Source organism: Chiloscyllium plagiosum, unplaced genomic scaffold (genome assembly GCF_037043375.1).
Source record: "Chiloscyllium plagiosum isolate Xiang-an unplaced genomic scaffold, Cpla_swu_hap1 HiC_scaffold_18, whole genome shotgun sequence".
Taxonomy (NCBI): Eukaryota; Metazoa; Chordata; class Chondrichthyes; order Orectolobiformes; family Hemiscylliidae; genus Chiloscyllium; species Chiloscyllium plagiosum.
Genome location: NW_028270156.1, coordinates 16772494 through 16790695, shown reverse-complemented (window position 1 = coordinate 16790695; position 18202 = coordinate 16772494). Strand labels below are relative to the sequence as shown.

General features: G+C 52.2%; 1 protein-coding gene and 1 long non-coding RNA gene across 5 annotated transcripts in view; one reads left to right on the top strand and one right to left on the bottom strand.

Annotated features, from left to right (window-relative positions):
* LOC148146856 (uncharacterized) overlaps nt 1-14769 on the bottom strand; it is a 60276-nt gene extending 45507 nt beyond the window's left edge. For 2 of the 4 annotated variants that reach the window (XR_015760112.1, XR_015760114.1), the window contains exon 1: nt 14632-14769. This is a non-coding gene — a long non-coding RNA (uncharacterized LOC148146856). Of the gene's footprint in view, nt 1-14582 lie in introns of all 4 variants that reach the window. The other 2 variants (XR_015760111.1, XR_015760113.1) reach the window with 2 other exon arrangements.
* The window catches only part of alkbh3 (alkB homolog 3, alpha-ketoglutarate dependent dioxygenase), a 73732-nt gene continuing 70167 nt past the window's right edge, over nt 14638-18202 (top strand). The window contains 1 exon segment of the mRNA XM_043705474.2: nt 14638-14919. The gene's annotated coding sequence lies outside the window, so the exon portion shown is untranslated.

Sequence of the window (18202 nt, the reverse complement as noted above, 5' to 3'; positions counted from 1 at the left end):
TCCACATTTCCCATTCCTATCTCTCCCTGCACATCTCCGATCCACCTTTCTCCCTCCACATCTCCGATTCCCCTCTCTCCCTCCACGTCATCCATTCCTCTCTCTCTCTCCATCATTTATCCCATTCCCCTCTCCTTCCATCATATCTCCCATTCCTCTCTCTCTCTCCACCACATCTCCCATTCCTCTCTCTCTCTGCACCACATCTCCCTTTCCACTCTTCCCTCCCTCCACCACATCTCCCATTCCTCTCTCCCGCCACATCTTTCACTCCTCTCTCTCCCTCCACCACCTCCCATTCCTCTCTCCCTCCATCACATCTCCCATTCCTCTCTCTCTCCATGACTTCTCCCATTCCTCCCTCTCACCCGCCATTACATCTCCCATTCCTCTCGCTCTCTCCCTCCACCACATCTCCCATTCCTTTCTTTCTCCCTCCACATCTCCCATTCCTCTCTCTCCCTCCATCACATCTCCCATTCCTCTCTCTCCCTCCATCACATCTCCCATTCCCCTCTCTCTCCCTCCACCACATCTCCTATTCCTCTCTCTCCCTCCATCACATCTCCCATTCCTCTCTCTCTCTCCCTCCATCACATCTCCCATTCCTCTTTCTCCCTCCATCACATCTCCCATTCCTCTCTCTCCCTCCATCACATCTCCCATCCCTCTCTCTCCCTGCACATCTCCGATCCACCTTTCTCCTTCCAGCACAGCTCCCATTCCTCTCTCCCTCCATCCACAGCTCCCATTCCTCTCTCCCTCCATCCACATCTCCCATTCCTCTCTCTCCCTCCATCACATCTCCCATTTCTCTCTCTCTCTCCTTCCATCACATCTCCCATTCCTCTCTCTCTCCCTCCACCACCTCTCCAATTCCTCTCTCCCACCATCCACATCTTTCATTCCTCTGACCCTCCAGATCTCCCATTCCTTTCTGCCACTCCATCACATCTAACATTCCTCTCTCCCTCCATCACATCTCCCATTCCTTTTTCTCCCACTCCACATCTCCCATTCCTCTCTCTCTCTACCTCCATCACATCTCCCATTTCTCTCTCTCTCCTTCCACATCTCCCCTTCCTCTCTTCCTCCCATCACATCTCCCATTCCTCTCTCCCTCCCTCCACATCTCCCATTCCTCTCTCCGTCCATCACATCTCTCCCTCTCCTTCCAGCACAGTTCCCATTCCTCTCTCCCTCCATCCACAGCTCCCATTCCTCTCTCCTTCCATCCACATCTCCCATTCCTCTCTCTCCCTCCATCACATCTCCCATTTCTCTCTCTCCCTCCACATCTCCCATTCCTCACTCTCCCTCTCCGATTCCCCTCTCTCCCTCCACATCATCCATTCCTCTCTCTTCCTCCACATCTCCCATTCCTCTCCCTCCCTCCACATCTCCCATTCCTCTCTCGTTCCACCACATCTCCCATTCCTTTCTCTTTCCCTCCCTCCCTACGTCCATCACATTTCCCATTCCTCACTCCCTGCACATCTCCGATCCATCTCTCTCACTGCACCACATCTCCCATTGCCCTCTCCCTCCACATCTCCCATTCCTCTCTCTCTCTACCTCCATCACATCTCCCATTTCTCTCTCTCTCCTTGCACCACATCTCCCATTCCTCTCTCTTCCTTCACCATATCGCCCATTCCTCTCCCTCCCTCCACATCTCCCATTCTTCTCTCCCTCCCTCCACATCTCCCATTCCTCTCTCCCTCCATCACATCTCCCATTCCTCTCTCTCTACATCACTTCTCCCATTCTTCCCTCTCTCCCTCCACCACATCTACCATTCCTCCCTCTCCCTCCACATCTCCCACTCCTGTCTCTCTCCTTCCACCATATCTCCCATTCCTCCACATCTCCCATTCCTCGCTCCCTCCACATTTCCCATTCCTCTCTCCCTCCATCACATCTCCCATTCCCCTCTCTCTCTCAACCACATCTCCCATTCCCCTCTCCCTCCCTTCACATCTCCTATTCCTCTCTCTCCCTCCATCACATCTCCCATTCCTCTCTCTCTCCTTCCATCACATCTCCCATTCCTCTCTCTCTCCTTCCATCACATCTCCCATCCCTCTCTCTCCTTCCATCACATCTCCCATCCCTCAATCTCTCCACATATCCCATTCCTTTCTCTTTCACTCCCTCTCTCCCATTCCTCTCTCCCTCCGTCCATCACATTTCCCATTCCTCTCTCTCACTGCACATCTCCGATTCCCCTCTCTCCCTCCACGTCTCCCATTCCTCTCTCTCTCCCCATCACTTCCCATTCCCCTCTCCCTCCATCATATCTCCCATTCCTCTCTCACCACCACATCTCCCATTCCTCTCTCCCTCCATCACATCTCCCATTTCCCTCTCTCTCCCTCCACCACATCTCCTATTTCTCTCTCTCCCTCCATCACATCTCCCATTCCTCTCTCTCCCTCCACGTCTCCCATTCCTGTCTCTCTACCTCCATCACATCTCCCATTTCTCTCTCTCTCCTTCCACATCTCCCATTCCACTCTCCCTCCACATCTTTCATGCCTCTCACTCCATCCACCACATCTCACATTCCTCTCACTCCCTCCACATCTCCCACTCCTCTCTCTCCCTCCACCACATCTCCCATTTCTCTCTCTCTCTCCCTCCATCACATCTCCCATTTCTCTCTCTCCCCCTCCATCACATCTCCCATTCCTCTCTCTCCGTCCATCACATCTCCCATTCCTCTCTCTCCTTCCACCACATCTCCCTTTCCACTCTCCCTCCCTCCACCACATCTCCCATTCCTCTCTCCCGCCACATCTTTCACTCCTCTCTCTCCCTCCACCACATCTCCCATTCCTCTCTCCCTCCATCACATCTCCCATTCCTCTCGCTCTCCATGACTTCTCCCATTCCTCCCTCTCTCCCTCCATTACATCTCCCATTCCGCTCGCTCTCCATGACTTCTCCCATTCCTCCCTCTCTCCCTCCATTACATCTCCCATTCCTCTCGCTCTCTCCCTCCACCACATCTCCCATTCCTTTCTTTCTCCCTCCACATCTCCCATTCCTCTTTCTCCCTCCACATCCCCGATTCCTCTCTCTCCCTCCACATCTCCCATTCCTCTCTCTCCCTCCATCACATCTCCCATTCCTCTCTCTGCGTCCATCACATCTCCAATTCCTCTCTCCCTCCACCTCTCCCATTCCTCTCTTCCTCCATCCACATCTTTCATTCCTGACCCTCCACATCTCCCATTCCTTTCTCCCACTCCAAAACGTCTAACATTCCTCTCTCCCTCCATCACATCTCCCATTCCTTTCTCTCTCCCTCCACAGCTCCCATTCCTCTCTCTCTCCTTCCATATCACCCATTCCTCTCCCTCCCATCACATCTCCCATTCCTCTCTCCCTCCCTCCACATCTCCCATTCCTCTCTCCCTCCATCCACATCTCCCATTTCTCTCTCCCTCCATCACATCTCTCCCTCTCCTTCCACATCACCCATTCCTCTCTCCCTCCCTCCACCACATCTCCCATTCCTCTCTCTCCATCACTTCTGCCATTCTTTCCTCTCTCCCTCCATTACATCTCCCATTTCTCTCTCTCTCTCCTTCCACATCTCCCATTCCTCCCTCCCCCTCCATCCACATCTCCCATTCCTCTCTCCCTCCATCACATCTCTCCCTCTCCTTCCACCACATCTCCCATTCCTCTCTCCCTCCATCACATCTCCCATTCCTCTCTCTCCATCACTTCTGCCATTCTTCCCTCTCTCCCTCCATTACATCTCCCATTTCTCTCTCTCCCTCCACATCTCCCATTCCTCCCTCTCCCTCCACCACATCTCCCATTCCTGTCTCTCTCCTTCCACCATATCTCCCATTCCTCCACCACATCTCCCATTCCTCGCTCCCTCCACTACATCTCCCATTCCTCTCTCCCTCCATCACATCTCCCATTCCCCTCACTCCCTCTCCATCACATCTCCCATTCCCCTCTCTCTCCCTCCACCACATCTCCTATTCCTCTCTCTCCCTCCATCACATCTCCCATTCCTCTCTCTCCCTCCATCACATCTCCCATTCCTCTCTCTCCCTCCATCACATCTCCCATCCCTCTCTCTCCCTCCACATCTCCCATTCCTTTCTCTTTCCCTCCCTCTCTCCCATTCCTCTCTCCATCCGTCCATCACATTTCCCATTCCTCTCTCTCCCTGTACATCTCCGATCCACCTCTCTCCCTCCATCACATCTCCAATTCCTCTCTCCCTCCACATCTCCCATTCCTCTCTCTCTCTACCTCCATCACATCTACCATTTCTCTCTCTCTCTCCTTCCACATCTCCCATTCCTCCCCCTCCCTCAACATCTCCCATTCCTCTCTCCCTCCCTCCACCACATCTCCCATTCCTCTCTCCCTCCCTCCATCACATCTCCCATTCCTCTCTCCCTCCCTCCACCACATTTCCCATTCCTCCCTCCCTCCCTCCACCACATTTCCCATTCCTCCCTCTCCCTCCACCACATCTCCCATTCCTGTCTCTCTCCTTCCACCATATCTCATATTCCTCCACACATCTCCCATTTCTCTCTCTCCTTCCACATCTCCCATTCCTCTCCCTCCCTCCACATCTCCCATTCCACTCTCCCTCCCTCCACCACATCTCCCATTCCTCGCTCCCTCCATCACATCTCCCATTCCCCTCACTCTCTCTCCATCACATCTCCCATTCCCCTCTCTCTTCCTCCACCACATCTCACATTCCTCTCTCCCTCCATCACATCTCCCATTCCCCTCTCTCTCCCTCCATCACATCTCCCATTCCTCTCTCTCCTTCCACATCTCCCATTCCTTTCTCTTTCCCTCCCTCTCTCTGATTCCACTCTCCCTCCGTCCATCACATTTCCCATTCCTCTCTCTCCCTGCACATCTCCGATCCGCCTTTCTCCCTCCACCACATCTCCGATTCCCCTCTCTCCCTCCACGTCATCCATTCCTCTCTCTCTCCATCACTTCTCCCATTCCCCTCTCCCTCCACCATATCTCCCATTTCTCTCTCTCTCCACCACATCTCCCATTCCTCTCTCTCTCTCTCCACCACATCTCCCATTCCCCTCTCTCTCCCTCCACCACATCTCCTATTCCTCTTTCCTTCCATCACATATCCCATTCCTGTCTCTCTCCTTCCACCATATCTCCTATTCCTCCACACATCTCCCATTTCTCTCTCTCCTTCCACATCTCCCATTTCTCTCCCTCCCTCCCTCCCTCCACATCTCCCATTCCTCGCTCCCTCCATCACATCTCCCATTCCCCTCACTCTCTCTCCATCACATCTCCCATTCCCCTCTCTCTCCCTCCACCACATCTCCCATTCCTCTCTCTCCCTCCATCACATCTCCCATTCCTCTCTGTCCCGCCATCACATCTCCCATTCCTCTCTCTCTCCCTCCATCACATCTCCCATTCCTCTCTCTCCTTCCACATCTCCCATTCCTTTCTCTTTCCCTCCCTCTCTCCGATTCCTGTCTCCCTCCGTCCATCACATTTCCCATTCCTCTCTCTCCCTGTACATCTCCGATCCACCTTTCTCCCTCCACCACATCACCGATTCCCCTCTCCCTCGTCATCCATTCCTCTCTCTCCCTCCATCACATCTCCCATTCCTCTCTCTGCGTCCATCACATCTCCAATTCCTCTCTCCCTCCACCTCTCCCATTCCTTTCTTCCTCCATCCACATCTTTCATTCCTCTGACCCTCCACATCTCCCATTCCTTTCTCCCACTCCAAAACGTCTAACATTCCTCTCTCCCTCCATCACATCTCCCATTCCTTTCTCTCTCCCTCCACAGCTCCCATTCCTCTCTCTCTCCTTCCATATCACCCATTCCTCTCCCTCCCTCCACATCTCCCATTCCTCTCTCCCTCCCTCCACATCTCCCAGTCCTCTCTCCCTCCATCCACATCTCCCATTCTTCTCTCCCTCCATCACATCTCTCCCTCTCCTTCCACATCTCCCATTCCTCTCTCCCTCCCTCCAAAACATCTCCCATTCCTCTCTCTCCATCACTTCTGCCATTCTTTCCTCTCTCCCTCCATTACATCTCCCATTTCTCTCTCTCTCTCCCTCCACATCTCCCATTCCTCCCTCCCCGTCCATCCACATCTCCCATTCCTCTCTCCCTCCATCACATCTCTCCCTCTCCTTCCACCACATCTCCCATTCCTCTCTCCCTCCATCACATCTCCCATTCCTCTCTCTCCATCACTTCTGCCATTCTTCCCTCTCTCCCTCCCTTACATCTCCCATTTCTCTCTCTCCCTCCACATCTCCCATTCCTCCCTCTCCCTCCACATCTCCCATTCCTGTCTCTCTCCTTCCACCATATCTCCCATTCCTCCACCACATCTCCCATTCCTCGCTCCCTCCACTACATCTCCCATTCCTCTCTCCCTCCATCACATCTCCCATTCCCCTCACTCCCTCTCCATCACATCTCCCATTCCCCTCTCTCTCCCTCCACCACATCTCCTATTCCTCTCTCTCCCTCCATCACATCTCCCATTCCTCTCTCTCCCTCCATCACATCTCCCATTCCTCTCTCTCCCTCCATCACATCTCCCATCCCTCTCTCTCCCTCCACATCTCCCATTCCTTTCTCTTTCCCTCCCTCTTTCCCATTCCTCTCTCCATCCGTCCATCACATTTCCCATTCCTGTCTCTCCCTGTACATCTCCGATCCACCTCTCTCCCTCCATCACATCTCCAATTCCTCTCTCCCTCCACATCTCCCATTCCTCTCTCTCTCTACCTCCATCACATCTACCATTCCTCTCTCTCTCTCCTTCCACATCTCCCATTCCTCCCCCTCCCTCAACATCTCCCATTCCTCTCTCCCTCCCTCCACCACCTCTCCCATTCCTCTCTCCCTCCCTCCACCACATCTCCCATTCTTCTCTCCCTCCCTCCACCACATTTCCCATTCCTCCCTCTCCCTCCACCACATCTCCCATTCCTGTCTCTCTCCTTCCACCATATCACATATTCCTCCACACATCTCCCATTTCTCTCTCTCCTTCCACATCTCCCATTCCTCTCCCTCCCTCCACATCTCCCATTCCTCTCTCCCTCCCTCCACCACATCTCCCATTCCTCGCTCCCTCCATCACATCTCCCATTCCCCTCACTCTCTCTCCATCACATCTCCCATTCCCCTCTCTCTTCCTCCACCACATCTCACATTCCTCTCTCCCTCCATCACATCTCCCATTCCTCTCTCTCTCCCTCCATCACATCTCCCATTCCTCTCTCTCCCTCCATCACATCTCCCATCCCTCTCTCTCCCTCCACATCTCCCATTCCTTTCTCTTTCCCTCCCTCTCTCCCATTCCTCTCTCCATCCATCCATCACATTTCCCATTCCTCTCTCTCCCTGTACATTTCCGATCCACCTCTCTCCCTCCATCACATCTCCAATTCCTCTCTCCCTCCACATCTCCCATTCCTCTCTCTCTCTACCTCCATCACATCTCCCATTTCTCTCTCTCCTTCCACATCTCCCATTCCTCCCCCTCCCTCAACATCTCCCATTCCTCTCTCCCTCCCTCCACCACATCTCCCATTCCTCTCTCTCTCTCTCCACCACATCTCCCATTCCCCTCTCTCTCCCTCCATCACATCTCCTATTCCTCTTTCCTTCCATCACATATCCCATTCCTGTCTCTCTCCTTCCACCATATCTCCTATTCCTCCACACATCTCCCATTTCTCTCTCTCCTTCCACATCTCCCATTCCTCTCCCTCCCTCCCTCCACATCTCCCATTCCTCGCTCCCTCCATCACATCTCCCATTCCCCTCACTCTCTCTCCATCACATCTCCCATTCCCCTCTCTTTCCCTCCACCACATCTCCCATTCCTCTCTCTCCCTCCATCACATCTCCCATTCCTCTCTCTCTCCCTCCATCACATCTCCCATTCCTCTCTCTTTCTCTCCACCACATCTCCCATTCCCCTCTCTCTCCCTCCACCACATCTCCTATTCCTCTTTCCTTCCATCACATATCCCATTCCTGTCTCTCTCCTTCCACCATATCTCCTATTCCTCCACACATCTCCCATTTCTCTCTCTCCTTCCACATCTCCCATTCCTCTCCCTCCCTCCACCACATCTCCCATTCCTCTCTCTCTCTCTCCACCACATCTCCCATTCCCCTCTCTCTCCCTCCATCACATCTCCTATTCCTCTTTCCTTCCATCACATATCCCATTCCTGTCTCTCTCCTTCCACCATATCTCCTATTCCTCCACACATCTCCCATTTCTCTCTCTCCTTCCACATCTCCCATTCCTCTCCCTCCCTCCCTCCACATCTCCCATTCCTCGCTCCCTCCATCACATCTCCCATTCCCCTCACTCTCTCTCCATCACATCTCCCATTCCCCTCTCTCTCCCTCCACCACATCTCCCATTCCTCTCTCTCCCTCCATCACATTTCCCATTCCTCTCTCTCCCTCCATCACATCTCCCATTCCTCTCTCTCTCCCTCCATCACATCTCCCATTCCTCTCTCTCCTTCCACATCTCCCATTCCTTTCTCTTTCCCTCCCTCTCTCCGATTCCTCTCTCCCTCCGTCCATCACATTTCCCATTCCTCTCTCTCCCTGTACATCTCCGATCCACCTTTCTCCCTCCACCACATCTCCGATTCCCCTCTCCCTCGTCATCCATTCCTCTCTCTCTCTCCATCACTTCTCCCATTCCCCTCTCTCTCCCTCCACCACATCTCGTATTCCTCTCTCTCCCTCCACATCTCCCATTCCTTTCTCTTTCCCTCCCTCTCTCCCATTCCTCTCTCTATCCGTCCATCACATTTCCCATTCCTCTCTCTCCCTGCACATCTCCGATCCACCTCTCTCCCTCCATCACATCTCCAATTCCTCTCTTTCCCTCCACCACCTCTCCAATTCCTCTCTCCCTCCAGCCACATCTTTCATTCCTCTGACCCTTCACTCCATCACGTCTAACATTCCTCTCTCCCTCCATCACATCTCCCATTCCTTTCTCTCTCTTCCTCCACATCTCCCATTCCTCTCTCTCTCTACCTCCATCACATCTCCCATTTCTCTCTCTCTCCTTCCACATCTCCCATTCCTCTCCCTCCCTCCACATCTCCCATTCCTCTCTCCCTCCCTCCACATCTCCCATTCCTCTCTCCCTCCATCCACATCTCCCATTCCTCTTTCTCCCTCCATCCACATCTCCCATTCCTCTCTCCCTCCATCACATCTCCCATTCCTTTCTCTTTCCCTCCCTCTCTCCGATTCCTCTCTCCCTCCGTCCATCACATTTCCCATTCCTCTCTCTCCCTGCACATCTCCGATCCACCTTTCTCCCTCCACATCTCCGATTCCCCTCTCTCCCTCACTTATCCCATTCCCCTCTCCCTCCATCATATCTCCCATTCCTCTCTCTCTCTCCACCACATCTCCCATTCCTCTCTCTCTCTCCACCACATCTCCCATTCCTCTCTCTCTCCACATCTCCCTTTCCACTTTCCCTCCCTTCACCACATCTCCCATTTCTCTCTCCCGCCACATCTTTCACTCCTCTCTCTCCCTCCACCACCTCCCATTCCTCTCTCCCTCCATCACATCTCCCATTCCTCTCTCTCCATGACTTCTCCCATTCCTCCCTCTCTCCCTCCATTACATCTCCCATTCCTCTCGCTCACTCCCTCCACCACATCTCCCGTTCCTTTCTTTCTCCCTCCACATCTCCCATTCCTCTCTCTCCCTCCACATCCCCGATTCCTCTCTCTCCCTCCATCACATCTCCCATTCCTCTCTCTGCATCCATCACATCTCCCATTCCTCTCTCCCTCCATCCACATCTTTCATGCCTCTGACCCTCCACATCTCCCATTCCTTTCTCCCACTCCATCACGTCTAACATTCCTCTCTCCCTCCATCACATCTCTCCCTCTCCTTCCACCACATCTCCCATTCCTCTCTCCCTCCCTCCACCACATCTCCCATTCCTCTCTCCCTCCATCACATCTCCCATTCCTCTCTCTCCATCACTTCTGCCATTCTTCCCTCTCTCCCTCCATTACATCTTCCATTTCTCTCTCTCACTCTCTCTCCCTCCACATCTCCCATTCCTGTCTCTCTCCTTCCACCATATCTCCCATTCCTCCACCACATCTCCCATTCCTCGCTCCCTCCACTACATCTCCCATTCCTCTCTCCCTCCATCACGTCTCCCATTCCTCTCTCTCCCTCCATCACGTCTCCCATTCCTCTCTCTCCCTCCATCACATCTCCCATCCCTCTCTCTCCCTCCATCACATCTCCCATCCCTCGCTCTCCCTCCACATCTCCCATTCCTTTCTCTTTCCCTCCCTCTCTCCCATTCCTCTCTCCATCCGTCCATCACATTTCCCATTCCTCTCTCTCTCCCTGCACATCTCCGATCCACCTCTCTCCCTCCATCACATCTCCAATTCCTCTCTCTCCCTCCACCACCTCTCCCATTCCTCTCTCCCTCCATCCACATCTTTCATTCCTCTGACCCACCAGATCTCCCATTCCTTTCTCCCACTCCATTACGTCTAACATTCCTCTCTCCCTCCATCACATCTCCCATTCCTTTCTCTCTCCCTCCACATCTCCCATTCCTCTCTCTCCCTCCACATCCCCGATTCCTCTCTCTCCCTCCATCACATCTCCCATTCCTCTCTCTGCATCCATCACATCTCCAATTCCTCTCTCCCTCCACCTCTCCCATTCCTCTCTCCCTCCATCCACATCTTTCATTCCTCTGACCCTCCACATCTCCCATTCCTTTCTCCCACTCCATCACGTCTAACATTCCTCTCTCCCTCCATCACATCTCCCATTTCTCTCTCTCTCCTTCCACATCTCCCATTCCTCTCCCTCCCTCCACATCTCCCATTCCTCTCTCCCTCCATCCACATCTCCCATTTCTCTCTCTCTCCTTCCACATCTCCCATTCCTCTCCCTCCCTCCCTCCCTCCACATCTCCCATTCCTCTCCCTCCCTCCACATCTCCCATTCCTCTCTCCCTCCATCACATCACCAATTCCTCTCTCTCCCTCCATCACCTCTCCCATTCCTCTCTCCCTCCGTCCACATCTTTCATTCCTCTGACCCACCAGATCTCCCATTCCTTTCTCCCACTCCATCACGTCTAACATTCCTCTCTCCCTCCATCACATCTCCCATTCCTTTCTCTCTCCCTCCACATCTCCCATTCCTCTCTCTCTACCTCCATCACATCTCCCATTTCTCTCTCTCTCCTTCCACATCTCCCATTCCTCTCCCTCCCTCCACATCTCCCATTCCTCTCCCTCCCTCCCTCCACATCTCCCATTCCTCTCCCTCCCTCCACATCTCCCATTCCTCTATCCCTCCATCCACATCTCCCATTCCTCTCTCCCTCCATCCACATCTCCCATTCCTCTCTCCCTCCATCCACATCTCCCATTCCTCTCTCCCTACATCACATCTCTCCCTCTCCTTCCACCACATCTCCCATTCCTCTCTCCCTCCATCACATCTCTCCCTCTCCTTCCACCACATCTCCCATTCCTCTCTCCCTCCACATCTCCCATTTCTCTCTCCCTCCATCACATCTCCCATTTCTCTCTCTCCCTCCACCACATCTCCCATTCCTCCCTCTCCCTCCACCACATCTCCCATTCCTGTCTCTCTCCTTCCACCATATCTCCCATTCCTCCACCACATCTCCCATTCCTCGCTCCCTCCATCACATCTCCCATTCCCCTCACTCTCTCTCCATCACATCTCCCATTCCCTTCTCTCCCTCCACCACATCTCCTATTCCTCTCTCTCCCTCCATCACATCTCCTATTCCTCTCTCTCTCCCTCCATCACATCTCCCATTCCTCTTTCTCCCTCCATCACATCTCCTATTCCTCTCTCTCCTTCCACATCTCCCATTCCTTTCTCTGTCCCTCCCTCTCTCCGATTCCACTCTCCCTCCGTCCATCACATTTCCCATTCCTCTCTCTCCCTGCACATCTCCGATCCGCCTTTCTCCCTCCACCACATCTCCGATTCCCCTCTCTCCCTCCACGTCATCCATTCCTCTCTCTCCCTCCATCACATCTCCCATTCCTCTCTCTGCATCCATCACATCTCCAATTCCTCTCTCCCTTCACCTCTCCCATTCCTCTCTTCCTCCATCCACATCTTTCATTCCTCTGACCCACCAGATCTCCCATTCCTTTCTCCCACTCCATCACGTCTAACATTCCTCTCTCCCTCCATCACATCTCCCATTCCATTCTCTCTCCCTCCACATCTCCCATTCCTCTCTCTCCCTCCATCACATCTCCCATCCCTCTCTCTCCCTCCATCACATCTCCCATCCCTCTCTCTCCCTCCACATCTCCCATTCCTTTCTCTTTCCCTCCCTCTCTCCCATTCCTCTCTCCATCCGTCCATCACATTTCCCATTCCTCTCTCTCTCCCTGCACATCTCCGATCCACCTCTCTCCCTCCATCACATCTCCAATTCCTCTCTCTCCCTCCATCACCTCTCCCATTCCTCTCTCCCTCCATCCACATCTTTCATTCCTCTGACCCACCAGATCTCCCATTCCTTTCTCCCACTCCATCACATCTAACATTCCTCTCTCCCTCCATCACATCTCCCATTCCTTTCTCTCTCCCTCCACATCTCCCATTCCTCTCTCTCTACCTCCATCACATCTCCCATTCCTCTCCCTCCCTCCACATCTCCCATTCCTCTCTCCCACCATCCACATCTCCCATTTCTCTCTCTCCTTCCCCATCTCCCATTCCTCTCCCTCCCTCCCTCCACATCTCCCATTCCTCTCCCTCCCTCCACATCTCCCATTCCTCTCTCCCTCCATCCACATCTCCCATTCCTCTCTCCCTCCATCCACATCTCCCATTCCTCTCTCCCTCCATCCACATCTCCCATTCCTCTCTCCCTACATCACATCTCTCCCTCTCCTTCCACCACATCTCCCATTCCTCTCTCCCTCCACATCTCCCATTTCTCTCTCCCTCCATCACATCTCCCATTTCTCTCTCTCCCTCCACCACATCTCCCATTCCTCCCTCTCCCTCCACCACATCTCCCATTCCTGTCTCTCTCCTTCCACCATATCTCCCATTCCTCCACCACATCTCCCATTCCTCGCTCCCTCCATCACATCTCCCATTCCCCTCACTCTCTCTCCATCACATCTCCCATTCCCCTCTCTCTCCCTCCACCACATCTCCTATTCCTCTCTCTCCCTCCATCACATCTCCTATTCCTCTCTCTCTCCCTCCATCACATCTCCCATTCCTCTTTCTCCCTCCATCACATCTCCTATTCCTCTCTCTCCTTCCACATCTCCCATTCCTTTCTCTTTCCCTCCCTCTCTCCGATTCCACTCTCCCTCCGTCCATCACATTTCCCATTCCTCTCTCTCCCTGCACATCTCCGATCCGCCTTTCTCCCTCCACCACATCTCCGATTCCCCTCTCTCCCTCCACGTCATCCATTCCTCTCTCTCTCCATCACTTCTCCCATTCCCCTCTCCCTCCACCATATCTCCCATTTCTCTCTCTCTCTCCACCACATCTCCCATTCCTCTCTCTCTCTCTCCACATCTCCCATTCCCCTCTCTCTCCCTCCACCACATCTCCTATTCCTCTCTTTCCCTCCATCACATCTCCCATTCCTCTCTCTCTCCGAAAATTCTCACATTCCCCTCTCCCATCACATCTCCCATTCCTCTCTCTCCCTCCATCACATCTCCCATTCCTCTCTCTCTTCCTTCATCACATCTCCCATTCCTCTTTCTCCCTCCATCACATCTCCCATCCCTCTCTCTCCCTCCACATCTCCCATTCCTTTCTCTTTCCCTCCCTCTCTCCCATTCCTCTCTCCATCCGTCCATCACATTTCCCATTCCTCTCTCTCCCTGCACATCTCTGATCCACCTCTCTCCCTCCAACACATCTCCAATTCCTCTCTCTCCCTCCACCACCTCTCCAATTCCTCTCTCCCTCCATCCACATCTTTCATTCCTCTGACCCTCCAGATCTCCCATTCCTTTCTGCCACTCCATCACGTCTAACATTCCTCTCTCCCTCCATCACATCTCCCATTCCTTTTTCTCCCACTCCACATCTCCCATTCCTCTCTCTACCTCCATTACATCTCCCATTTCTCTCTCTCCTTCCACATCTCCCCTTCCTCTCTCCCTCCCACCACATCTCCCATTCCTCTCTCTCCCCCTCTAACACATCTCCCATTCCTCTCTCTCTCTCTACCACATCTCGTATTCCTATATCTCTCTCAATCACTTCTCCCATTCCTCTCTCTCTCCCTCCACCACATCTCCCATTCCTCTCTCTCCCACTTCATCACTTCTCCCATTCCTCTCTCCCTCCATCACATTTCCCATTCCTTTCTCTCTCCATCACCTCTCCCATTCCTCTCTCTCTCTCTCTCTCCTTCCATCTCTCTATGTCCTGCCCCTTTCTCTGTGGCCCTATGAGACCGCCCTTTTCCTTATACAGATGAAGGATACTGGAGTAATTTCGAGGTTATGTATTATTTTTGGGGATTGGGGGTGTTACCTGAAGAGCTCTAATTGGCTGTTCCCCTGGGCTCTGGGGCCTTTATTCCTCACTAAGTGCCTCACTCCCTCTGTCTCTATCTTGCCGGCGCCATGTCCCAAGGCCACGGGGCCCAGGCTGGAGCTTCGTGGCTCTAAAAGGCGACAGATTCCCGGGAGAGTGTTCTCCGCCCTCTGTCCGCGGGGCCGGAACCGAAGAAAGGACCCTGTACAATCCTCCGGAGCTGCTTTCCCGGCGGACACCGACCGGAACCTGAAAGCGTGAGACGACCGGAAATCAGGGTCTGAGGTGGGAGCGCGAGCGGAGCAATGCCCCATAGCAACCAGGAACCCTCATAGCAACCGCAGAGACCCCCCAACAACCAGGAATCCCCATAGCCACTGGAAAGACCCTGTTAACAACTCGGAATTCCCATAGCAATGACAGAGACCCTCTTAAGGGCCAGGAATCCCCATAGCAACCATAGAGACCCCCTTAAATGGAATTCCCTATAGCAACTGAACAAACCCCCTTAATAATTGGCAATCCTTATAGCAATCATACATACCTCCTTAACAACTAGGAATCCCCATAGCAACTGCAGAGACCCCCTTAACAACTGGGAATTTCCATAGCAACTGCAGAGACCCCCTTAACAACTAGGAATCCCCATAGCAACTGCAGAGACCCCTTAACAGCTGGGAATTTCCAAAGCAATTGCAGAGACCCACTTAACAACCGGGAATCCCCATAGCAACTGCAGAGACTCACTTAACAGGGAATCCCCATAGCAACCACAGACCTCCTTAACAACTGGGAATCCCCATAGCAACTGCAGACACCCCCCCCTCTAAAAACCGGGATTCCCCATAGCAACTGCTGAAATGCCCTTAACAACCGGGAATCCCCATAGCAACTGCAGAGACCCCATTAATGACCGGGAATCTCCATAGCATTCGCAGAGACCCCCTTAACAACCGGGAATTCCCATAGCAACTGCGGAGACCCACCTAAAAACAGGGAATCTCCATAGCAACTGCAGAGACCTGCTTAACACACGGGAATCCCCATAGCCACTGGAAAGACCCTGTTAACAACTCAGAATTCCCATAGCAATGACAGAGACCCTCTTAAGGGCCAGGAATCCCCATAGCAACCATAGAGACCCCCTTAAATGGAATTCCCTATAGCAACTGCACAAACCCCCTTAACAATTGGCAATCCTTAAAGCAACCATACATACCTGCATAACATCTAGGAATCCCCATAGCAACTGCAGAGACCCCCTTAACAACCGAAATCCCCATAGCGACCGCAGAGACCCCCTTAACAACTGTGAATTCCCACAGCAACTAATGTGACCTCCTTAGCAGCTGGGGATCTCCATAGCAACCGGAGAGACCCTTTTAACAGCTGGAGAGATCCCCTTATCAATCGGGGAATCTCCCTAGCAACCAGACAGCCCATTTGGAGCTGGGGAATCCCTTCGCAACCAAAATGGCCCCCTTAGCAACCGGAGAGACCTTTTAGCAAATGAACAACCCACTTATCAACCAGGGTGATCCCTCCCCCACATCTGGCAACCTGTCTCACCCCATTAGCAACCGGGTGAAATCCCCCTGAGCAAACCAGGGTGGGCCTCCCCTACACCCGGCAAACTGTCAACTTGTTAACAACCAGGGAAATCCCCTTTACCAGACAGACCTGTGAACTACCGGGAGAATCGCAAAGGAAACCTTCGAGACTCCAGGGGATCTATTGCAACCAGACAAACCACTTTAGAAACTGCGAGAATTGCAGAGAGATCCCCTTTGTTCCTGGGGAACCCCCATAGCAACCAGGCAGACCTACATGCTCAAAACAACCAAAGAGATCCCCCTTCTCAATTGGAGAGATTCCTTTTGCAACCAGATAATCTCCCTTAGCAACTGGAGAGACTCCCTTAAAAGCTGGAGAGATCCCCTTAACAACCAGGGAATTACCCTTAGCAACTGCCTTGGGGTGGCATGGTGGCTCATTGGTTAGCACTGTGCCCTCACAGCACCAGGGACCCGGGGTCAATTCCAGTCTTGGGTGTTTGTCTGTGTGGAGTTTGCACATTATCCTGTGTCTGCGTGGTTTTCCTCCAGGTGCTCCGGTTTCCTCCCACAGTCCAAAGATGTGCAGGTTAGGTTAATTGACCGTGCTAAATTACTCATAGTGTTCAGGGATGTCTAGGTTAAGTGCATTAGTCGGGGTAAACTTACAGTAGTAGGGTAGGGGAATGGGTATGGGTGGGTTACTGTTTGGAGGGTCGGTGTGGACTGGTTGGCCCAAATGGCCTGTTTCCACACTGTAGGGATTCTATGAGAACCAGAGAAATGTTCTTAACAACCACGGCAATCCCTTCTTGACCAGAGAGCCCATCTGCAACTGGGCAATTCCTGAGCAACAGTCCCATAGCAACAGAATAACCAGGGTGGTGCCCCACTCCCAGCAACCTGTCAGAAAAATATAGAATTCCTCCAGAGAACAAGGAGGCCATTTGGCCCATTGAGTCAGCACATCCTTGGTCTCAGCACTGCCACAAACTCGATTCACCAGCTGCCGCCTCAGGCTGACTCAGTCTGTTGGAACCCAAGCTGGTGAGTCGATGTAAAAAAAAATTCCACAGCACTATTTTCCATAAGAGGAATGTTGTGCCCGGTGCCCTGTTTGATATTTGCCCCTCATTCACCATCATGAAAACAGATCGTCTGGACCTTATCTTGTTGTTTGAAGGATTTGCAGTGTGAGAATTGCCTGTTGTGTTTCCTGCGTGACAACATGATGTCCTCCCAGTGAAAGTACTTGATTGTGAAGCACTTTAAGACTTGTGATAAAAAGTGCTATATAAGTGCAAGTCTTCCATTGATACTGGCCCTTGTTATGTTAAACCATGTTCCCATGTGCCACACACATGAATGTAGACAATCATATGGGACTACTTGAAAAATGATATTCAAGCCAACATCAAACTGAAATCAGATCATTACATTATTAATTTGTGTTTCATTTCTGGATTCCCATTGCATGCAAATTGTCTAACCCATTTGCTTCACTAACAATAATGTGTTCCTGACGTAATGTTCTTGGCTGCTAAGCACCTTGGAAGACCCTGAACATAAAATGACCCATTTTAACACACATTTTTCTGTTTTCTATGAAAGCTTATCTTCAATAGATGTGTCCAGCCACAAATGGTGCACTTACAGCCCTGAGACCCAAGATCCAAATTCAATGATTTCTGCCTGTTCCTCTGGACACAGTAAAATATCCTTTATCTTGGTGTACTGCATAAGCAATACTTGTTGCCTGTGTGACAGGCTGCAGGAAGTCTTGTGGTTAAGAACACTCCTTAAGAAAGATCCCTTGTTCTTTAGTTGTTGTTTATTGCAGAGTAAGCATACAACTGCTGATCCATTCAGTTTTCAAAGTCTGGAAAATAAACTTAGTGTTAACCAGTGTAGAGACCAATTTTAGTAGATTTTCATGGCGAGGATTTTAGGAAACCTTGCCATGAAAATCTACTGGGTGCAAAAAAGCTGTACTTCAGTTGGATTATCATCGCACA